This window comes from Camellia sinensis, chromosome 10 (genome assembly GCF_055761805.1).
Source record: "Camellia sinensis isolate YWXY chromosome 10, ASM5576180v1, whole genome shotgun sequence".
NCBI lineage: Eukaryota > Viridiplantae > Streptophyta > Magnoliopsida > Ericales > Theaceae > Camellia > Camellia sinensis.
Genome location: NC_138970.1, coordinates 68,437,077 through 68,447,785, shown reverse-complemented (window position 1 = coordinate 68,447,785; position 10,709 = coordinate 68,437,077). Strand labels below are relative to the sequence as shown.

Below are 10,709 nucleotides of genomic sequence, written 5' to 3'. Positions count from 1 at the left end.
AAACCATTGAGTTGTAGTCTCATTTTGGTGGTCGAAAGATATTGAATTTAACTCATGAATTGAGTAGTATATATGAACTAGAAATGAATTGAAGGGAAATGGAATAAGATTGGCGTTAGTGGCATATGGATATTCAGGCGTTGTGGGTGCTTCCATATCGGTATTGTTTATGTACGTGGTATTTATACCTTTGCTAAACCTCATAAATTGTGTTAGATTATTTCTACTGGGTTATTGGCTCACCCTATACGGGAATACCATTTTTAGGTGCAGGTGAAATGTTTCCTCCAAGGCAATAGCGTGGATGGACTTTCGGGAAGCAAGGGCTACTTAATTATGTCTTGTTGTGGGTATGTTTGTTATTTGTAAAGCCAAGGGCTTAAGATGCAAGGAGCGAGACTCAATTTGTGTAACCAATTAATGACTTAGAAAAATGTAAGCCTACATGGCATTTAACTGGGTGTTAAATAGTAGACTCTGATGTACGAAAGTATGTTGTTTCTCATATTTATTCCGCATATGAGTTATCTTTATTGTATTATTTTGGGGGCGTTATAACTAGACACCAAACATAAGACGGATGCCACTGTTTCTTAATGGTAGTCCACTACCCCTAATGTAAAACTTTTCATCTGCCAGATTATCTGTATTATTCTGCACACCATGGCATCACACTTTTTGTAAGCTTTCAGATCCAAATTTTGCACACAGATTGCCTCAATCATCAGCTTCCGCAATTACCGGATATGTCTGGCACCAAACTCCAACTCAAGCACGGTCTTGATCACCCCAGTGACATTTGATCAATACATTAGCCTTTATGGGTCGGCAACAGATTTTCTAAGACAATCAATGTTTTTTTTTTTTTTTTTGACTGAAAGGCAATTGTGTTTGTCTTTTTCTGACCAATTTAGTGGACGTTTTAATTGATTGCTGTGAGTGGGGTGTTCGCCTACCAAACCTACTTACCAAGCTCTGTAGTCTTGCACCACTTACCACAATAGCAACATTGAAACATTAATTCAAGTGTGATGATAATGGGAGCCCGCAAAAAATAAAACACAAAACATCAACAAGATAACGGCATAAATCAACATTGAAACTCACCACAACACACATGCAATCTAATTATTAATGGACAACACTGGATGGTGCACACACAAAACTAACTGATTACGCCACATATTAGGGAGTACAAACATTATGCAACATTATGCCACCTATTACCATAAATAAGTACGAAATTGAAACAACATTATAACCATCCCAGAATTCCGTTTCAAACACCCTCCAAGTTGGAGGTGGATCTTGTGCTTTCAGTCGTCGCCGACATCTACACATACCTCACCACAACAACATTTCACGATAACACAAACATTATAGAATTGAAAATTTATATAATACTTTAATAACACAAGTACAAGTAACACAAATGAAACCTTCGCAACCACCCACGCACTCTACCATAGGGGACACTCCCAATTCATCATGCAATAATTTTCATTACAACAGCCCAACATATCAATTCGTAAAATGCTTACAAAACGGGGCCAACATGACCAAACTCAACAAACATACTACATTGTTAAAACAACATGCTACAACAAACCAAACGCATCAACTGATGCTGATATTGCACTTCATTTACATGGATACTAATAATGATACACCTTACTAAAATCAATGAGCTTCCCATCACACATCAACAAATGCAGCCGTTAATGTTAAAAATGACACACATTACGCAATATGAACAAACTCACCAAAATATGCAGACCTAAATATTAAAATAACACAACAACAACACAAACGCAAGCACCAACATACTGACATTGAATTCAACAAACATGGACAGCAACAATGTTACACCCAAACAGAAAATAATGTCATTATAATCACACATTACCTACAAACTATATACACTAAAAACCATGGAACTCCTTGCCACATTCCAACAGAATGGCACAACCAACACCACATACAACAATAACATCACATAATACTCACAAACACACCATTACACAAACACATAATAACCCAAACAACAAAATAATTTCAATTAAGACATGTTACACTGGCTGAACTAATACCCCCAAAATTGAAGGACACTACGTGACAATAACCCCAAGCAATTCCAAATCCACATTAACTAATGCCAGTATAGACATTTAACTAACATTATGTAAGCACCATTAACGCCAAGCCTAATCTATAACATCACTCACACAACTCAAAACATCAAACAAAATGAATAAAACAACATCATGAGCACATGCATGCCGCCATGGGTTTGGAACACAATCATTAACTAATATGAAAGGCAATAAATCAACCCGTCCGCAAGACGTCACCAACGTTAACTATAACGACAAATTGACTTAGTGTCGGACCCTAATCGGCACTAGAAATGTACATACAAGAAAGGGTTTTTGTGTTTCTAGGGTTTAGGGTTTTTGTGTTTCTAGGGTTTAGGATGAAACACCAATGTTAAATTGGCTAACGTTACCAAAATCGAATGATGCAAAAATGGAGCAAACTTTGTGGAATCAATATTGGAATACTTGAACCTTCCATTATAACGATCCCAGTTTTGACCTGACACTTGTGGTAGTCCGGACTCAGGTTTATGGTTTCTGAATGTTGTTCATTGTCTGTTGCTCTTTATTCCTCCTTAAATTTGGTTATTTGGACGTGTTGAGTATGTTTGGAACATGTTGGTTGCTTGGTTTTCAAATCTTGTGTTGCCCAGAATTTTGGTCCTCCGCTCGAGCGGCCCTTCTTGCAGTCGAGCGGGATTTGCAAACTTTCAGTACTTTGCACATCTGCAAAAGTACTGGAGGGGTGTTTTCCACGCTCAAACGGTGTTTCCTATGCTCGAGCGGCCTTTCTTGTGCTCGAGTGGTTTGACTGTTGTCTGCAAAAGTACTGGAGGTGTGTATTCTGCGCTCAAGCGGGACTTCTTGTGCTCGAGGGGAATAACTTTTTGTGTCTGACGCTCGAGCATCAACTCTTGCGCTTGAGCGGACTGTGCGTATATCAGATCACGAAAATGACTTTTTACATCACTTTTTCAGTTCATTTATTCCAAAAACCCTAAAGTGAGACTCTCTCTCTCTCTCTCTCTCTCTAAAATACTCTCTTTCTCTCTACTTTTTCTCTTAGATCCGTTGTTCTCTCTGCCCTAGTGCCTTTGGAAAAAGGGTAGAGCATCTTGGGAGCTTCACTTTGGTCTGATTGAAATTTGGTTTCAACGTTGTTAGAGTTCCGTGCTTGTTCCATTGGTCTTCTAAACTTCAGATACGGATTCTATACACCTTAATATGGGTTTTAACTTGGTTATAGGTTGTTATATGAAAATGTTGAGATTTGGAAATGCTTTGAGCCAACCTAGGGTTTGGGCGCAAGTTGGAAAAGAGGGGTTTCTATGTGGGTGTTGTATAAATGAGTATTTGGTTTGGATGTGAGTTTATCTTGTATCTAAATAGTTGATTTTGGCCTTTGGATTAATATTTGATAAATGTGGAGCTTTGCCCTAAAATATCTTGAATAATTATTTTGTATAAATAATAAAATTGGTATAAAAAATGTGAAATTCGGAGGTTATGTACATGAATGGTGCTGTTGGATTTGTTTAATCACTCACCTATGAAAATTTAATAAATTATTTGTTATAGAGATTGTATATCTGTTTAGAGATAACTATTTTGGGCTATCGGTGGAGAATAATCATGACTGTTGTAGAATTTGTATATGGATTAGGCGAATTGAAACTAGTCCTTTAACCATTATCATCGAATATGATTATGAATGATATACATTGTATATGTATGATATTTGGGCGGAGAATAGGGATGTACTCCATGTTTTGAGGAGAAGAAAGGGGACGGAGTCCATTGAACTAAGTTGGCTTGTGTGTCCACGGTGAAAGTCCCAAAAACCATTTGATACATGGGTGCCGATTCCCGCGGACGAAATTTTCGTAAAATGGCAAATATAAGTGAATGTATTGTGTGGTGATTTTAATTTGTTGGAAACCTGTGAGGTGTATCCTCTCTTTAGTGGATTAAATGTATTGGATGTATTTATTGAACTAAAATGGATGGAATGAAATGTAAGTTTGGCATACCATGGTTTTGGAGAAAGTTATAGAGATGTTGTATGACAATGAAAATGTGCATCATACTTATGTCTCATTAATTCTCATATACTGTGTTAGATTGTCTCTACTGGGCTTTGGCTCACCCTACTTTGGGAAACCATTTTCAGGTACCAGTGACATGCCTCCTCCAAGGACGTAGCTTGGAAGGACCTTAGAGCCGAAGGCTCTTTTTATGTTATTTTGTATTTAACGTTCGTTCAAGCCTAGGGCTTTATATGTACAGAGCTTATGACTCTTTTGTTGTAATCAAGCAATGACTTGGAAAGATGTAAACCCGTAGGGTATTTATTTTGTTGATCATTAACTGGTATTACGTGCTATAAATTCAGGATGCACATTTATGAATGTATATTGCATGTATTATCCTTTGTAAGCGAACTTTGATGAATGAAAGTATTTTATTTCCGTTGTTCTTCCACTTATGAGTTGGATTTATTATATTGTTTTTGGGGCATTACATTCGTCTTCGTTTTTTTCATTTTGATCGGGAAGGAAAGAAACCCAAAAAACCTACAATATGCTTTTTGGACAAACTTATTGTAAATTCCACATTACACAAACCCACATATACCCCTAATATTGGTGCATCACACGTGTAATTGTTGTACAATTATGTCATTAACATTGAAATGAGACCTATGGATTCATCAAATAAAAGACAGGACTAAATGGTTGACAAGATCTAAACTTGGGATTTATTGGTGCTTTACCCTTCTTTTTCTTTTTCTTTTTTTGTATTTTCCCCAATTATTTATTATTAATAATTAATAATTTATTAATTTTTTTTAAAAAAAATAGAAAGATCTAGAGGTTTCTAGAAGGAGGAAGAGGAATGGAGAGGGCAAGAGTTCCTTGTGCGTCGTACACACACCACCACTAAGGAATGGGGAGGGCGAGAGCTCCAAGGGCAAATCTAGGTGGTGTCCCAACCTAAGTATTATTGGTTGAAATAGTGGGTCTCACTACTTATTTTTCTATTTTAAGCAGACAATTAGACACTTGTCCAAATATGAATGGTGTGGAGCAATACTCCTAGAGCAATGAATAATTTCTCCCGCCTTTCACGAACGATCACTAGTTTCTCGTAAATTCCAGATTACTCCTCTCTTCCTTCGTCACCAAGTCAATTCAATCTCTCTACCTCTCTAACTATATAAAGTCTCGCACCTCTCACCCTCTTTCATCACGTACTGTAACGCCCCAATTTCCTATGCCCAAATAATAACACAACCATCATGGCTCCTTAAAGGAAAACAGAAATAATTCTCCACACTTGCATTACATGATACAATTATTTCCTCAATGCGATTATACGTTTAATCCAAAACCAAATAAATAAAGAAATAGATACCCCCAAGGGTTTACAAGTTTCGAAGGCTTAGGCATGGTTACACAAAATGGTTATTCAAATCCACACAAATACAGCCCTTGGCTTACAAACAGAGTTACAGCAAAATGAAAGCATTGTACTCTCAACACATATTTCCTTGCCTTTAGTTAGGCGGAATCACCATATTTTTTCCTACACAAAAATTCCGTAGGGTGAGCATAAAGCCCAAGAAGAAATCCTTAACAAAGTATACACATTTTATACAAGTCTCAAGAGATTAAATGCACATGTCATACTATGCTCCTTTTTTTAAAGTAAATCACATTTTCATCTTTTGAAAACCATTACGCTCAACGATGTCATGCAATTTCAATTGTTCAAAACTTAACAATTTATTTCAAGGGTGGTAAATACGACTCTGATAATCCCTAGGTCGGTGTCTGCAAGTAGACTATACAAGTACTACAAAATTTTCATTTTTATCGATATTAACCAAAAGGCTTGACACCTATCCGCGCGGGTTTTCGGTCTTTCACCCCAGACTCTCAGGCTAACTTATTCAATATCATTTACAACACCTATCAAGACTTACCAACGTATTTATCCCAAAACCATTCCATGAAAACTTGCTTCTCAACATTCTTTTCTCAATGCAAATTTTCAAATCAACTTTCAAAGTTTAATGTAATCAAGTGAATTGATATGCCAATTTCACAAGATGAATATAAATACTTTTATTCCAATTCATCATCCAAGGAATAACACAATTCTCTTTTCTCAAGTATCCTCAACAATTAGTCATTTCAAGACCATTTCAACGTTTTGAACAATAATTTCTAAAATGAACAACAATTCTCATATTCCCTGAAATTCATCATTTATATAAATATAAATAGGAAATTTTCCAAACATCTATTTATTTTGACACACAAAATAAATATAACAATATCATTCATGGATTTTCAATCTCTTTTAAAAATCTCCAATTTCTAGGCTTTCTCACCAAAACTATACAACTCAAATCTTTTGAAAGAAAACTTTTCAAAATCATTTTTTCTTCAATCAACGAAGATCAAAACCCATAAGCTCATTTGAAAAGAACAAGAGACAAACCCACTTTCAAAATCGCTCAACTTCTTGAATCAACAATCAATTTTCAAAGCTATTGAATGATGATTTTGAAATCATCTAGATCTTGCAAAAATATATATATATAACTCTAAGAAAACCCCTACCTCGTGTGTAGAAAACCGAAGCAACAAGATGGAACTTCAAATATGACGAAATCAAGTTCTTCATGGATCAAAATGAAGCTCTTGAAGCACTCAACCTTTTTCTCAAAGACATTAGGGTGAAGAACAAAATGGATCTGGATAAAATCTTAGAGAGAAGGTGAGTTTTTTGAGAGAGAGACTCAAGATCTAAGTTTTTGGAAAGTTTTAGAGAGAGAGAGAGAACTGAAAAGTGATCTGAAATATCAGATTCATGAATTGATATAACATGGTCCGCTCGAGCGTCGAATACACTTTTCCAGTATTTTTGCAGACAGGTCAAACTTCTGGAACCAAACATTCTCCGCTCGAGCGCATAAACGGCCGCTCGAATGGACAAGCAACTTCGAATGCATTTTGCATTTTTGCTTCGGCGGCGCTGCCCCTCGGCCCCGCCTGGGTGCTGCCCCGGACCCGCCAAGGGGCACTACCCCCTGGACCACTGCGAGCTGACCGGGCAGCTCGATCCCTGACATACTTAGCGAAGTGGCAAAACATGAAAGAATTAACTTCTTATACAACTCTACAAGGCAAAATTCGGGTTGGATTCGCATCTAAAGGTTTGGAGACATTACATGTTCTAAACACACCGCTACAACCCGATAACCAAAATAAAGGGAATATAGAGAAACTAAGATACGTAACACCGTTCAAAACCATACCAACCCGAGCCCGGAACACCTCAAAGAAACGGGTCAAAACCGGGATCGCTACACATACAATTCTCAATTCTTCAATCAAATCTCACTCACTCGCTCCCTCTTTCAAATCTTTTTCTCTAAAATGTTATTCAACCTCTCGATTCTAGTTATTCGATATCAAGGTATTTGATTATTCTCTTGTGTTTCTCTAATAGATTTGAACAATTTATGATTTGAATTCGTAATTAATTATTATTATTATTTTGTTATTGTTTTTGGGTTAAACAAATGCAGATCTTTGTGAAAATCCTAACAAGCAAGACCTTTACTCTCAAGGTTGAGAGTTCTGATACGATCGACAATGTGAAAGTAAAGATTCAGGACAAGGAAAGAATTCCTCCAGATCAGCAACGTCTAATCTTCATCGAGAAATACCTTGAAGACGGTTGTACCATCGCCGACTAAAACATCCAGAAAGAGTCAGCTCTTCATCTCGTCCTTCATCTTGGCGGTGGTATGCAAATCTTTGTCAAAACCCTAACTGGCAAGACAATTAAGCTCGAAGCTGAGAGCTTCGACACGATCGATAATGTAAAGGCCAAAATCCAAGACAAGGAAGGAATTCCACTGGATCAACAGACGTTGATCTTCAATAGAAAACAGCTTGAGGACGACTGCACTCTCACCGATTATAACATCTAGAAGGAATCCATACTCTACCTTGTGTTTCGCCTTTGTGGTGGTATGAAGATCTTCATCAAAACCCTAATTGGAAAGACAATTATGCTCGAAGTTGAGAGCTCTGATATGATCGACAATGCCAATGCCAAAATCCAAGACGAGAAAGGAATTCCACCAGATCAACAAAGGTTGACCTTCGGTCGAAAGCAATTGAAAGATAGGTGAACGCTGATAGATTACAACATCCAGAGGGAATTGACTCTTCACCTCATGCTTTGTCTCTGTGGAGGTATGCAAATCTTCATCAAGACACTCACAGGAGAAACAACAACTTTGGCGGTTGAGAGATCGAACACAATCGATAATGTCAAGGCCAAAATTCAAGGTCAGGAAGGCATTCCTCCTAATTAGTAGAGGTTGATTTTCGCTGGTAAACAACTCAAAGATGGGCATACTCTGGCTGATTATAATATCCAAAAGGAATCAACATTGCATTTGGTTCTACGATTGAGGGATGGAATGTAGATTTTTGTGAAGACTTTCATTGGAAAAACTCTTACTCTGGAGGTAGAGAGTTCAGATACGATTGATAATGTGAAAGGTAAAATTCAAGATGAGGAGGGGATCCCACCGGATCAACAGAGGTTGATCTCCGCGGGAAAGCAACTTGAAGATGGGCACACTCTTGCTGATTATTATATTCAGAAGGAGTCCACTCTCCACCTTGTTCTTTGTCTCTGTGGTGGTGATCTTTGAAGTCTTTATGGGTCTTCTGGTTGGTAATTTCTATGCACTACAACAATTTACACTTTTTGCAATCAAATTTGGCGACTAAAAGGAATCTAGTCGCCAAAAATGTCGCTTTTGGCGACTAAAAAATGTATTAGTCAACGTTGGTTTTGAGTATAGCTACTAAAACGTTTTAGTCGGGAAATAATACTTATCGCCAACTAAATGTATTTTTAGTCAGCAAAAGTGTCACTTTTCGCGACTAAAAAGTATATTAGTCATCATTAATCTAATTTTTAGGCTACCAATTTTTTTTTTAGTCATAGTATATTATTTTTTGCCGACAAAAGAAACGTTAGTTGCCAAAAAACAAGCATATTTTCATGGTTACTCTTTGGCGAACAAAAAATTTTGTCGGCAAATATTAAGTTTTGGTGACTAAAAAAAATTTAATGACGGTATATTCATTTTTTCCGACCCAAAAAAAAAAAAAGTTAGTCGCCAAATTAATACTTTTGGCGACTAATATTTTAGTCATCGTTGATTAAGCATTAGCTACAAAAAAGTTTTAGTCGCCAATTATTAACATTTGCCGACAAAAAACCAATTTCATTGCCAAGGTGTGAAAATTTTAGAGGGAAACCATTTATATTGGCATTCACTTGTTCTCTATTTAGACAAAACAAATTGTTCTCTCTGTCACATAGATTCTCCTTCAACACCAAACCTCACCCCACCTCACCCCACCTCATCTCACCACAGACCATCGTCGCTCATCGTATGTCGCACACCACCACCGTTGCAAATCAGAGGTTCTCTATATATGTATATATATATATCATTCTCTCTCTCATTCTCTCTCTCTCTCTCTCTCTCCCCTTTCTTGTATTTCCCCCTTTCTGACCATTGCTCTAGGGTTTTATATACTTGATTCAATTTAATTTCCTATTGATTTCTGAAATGGGTTTGATTGTTGTGGTTTGATTTCTTAAGTTCTATGGGTTTGATGTCCTAAATATGGGTTTGATCTTAGTCGTTTGATACATTTCCCCCTCTTTTTCCTTTCTCTTCCATTCGTTTCAAAGCCCTAATACTATGATTGTGTATGTACATATGCTATGGTCTCCATCTGCTCTCATTTCTCTCTCTCTCTCGTTCGTTCAGATTCCAATTTCACATTTGTTTTTCTTCTTCATCTTCTTCTCTCTGTCTCTGTCTCTATCTCTCTCTCTCTCTCTCTCTCTCACACACACACACACACACACACACACACATACACATGCATTTTCCTTGTGATCTCTATCATGAATTTGATTTCAGGCATTGAAAGTTTCACCTGAACTCTGAACGATCTACCAATTTGTCAAAATTTCAATTCCTTCCCCAACCTCATTCTCTCTTTCTACCACTAAGTTTTGTCTGGGTATTTGTAGACATCCCATTTTTGACCATCCTCAAGACTTGGACGTCACCGTTTGAACACTCGGTGATCATCTATGTTTGTGTTCGTCTTGAGTTCCCGGAGGTCTCGGCCACGCGCCCTGCCTCAGGATCTCTCGACTCGACTGTTTTGTGTTTGGTTCTGCACCAAACACTTGTGTTTTGCCTTTGAGGGGTAGAGAATGGCTTGTTGGCCATTCCAACGCATCACCGGCCATGGCTTGAGGCCACCGGCTGGGTTTTGTTTCCATCGGCCAAATATTTGGTCGGTTAGCACTCTGGATGGTCGGTCGGCCATCTATTTTGGTCAAATTACATTTTTGGCTGGCCGACCACTATGCATCTGCTTTGGGCTGATATTTTGTGCCAGCTGTGATAGCTGGCACCCTCTTTGCTCCCTTCTATACACGTGTATGGAGGGATCTCCCTCTTGACTAGCTTACTTGAGAAGCTTTGCA

General features: G+C 37.6%; 1 pseudogene; it reads left to right on the top strand.

Annotated features, from left to right (window-relative positions):
* The first annotated feature begins 7,689 nt into the window (after positions 1-7,689).
* On the top strand, positions 7,690-8,838 carry LOC145801648 (polyubiquitin-like; annotated as a pseudogene).
* The last annotated feature ends 1,871 nt before the right edge of the window (positions 8,839-10,709 follow it).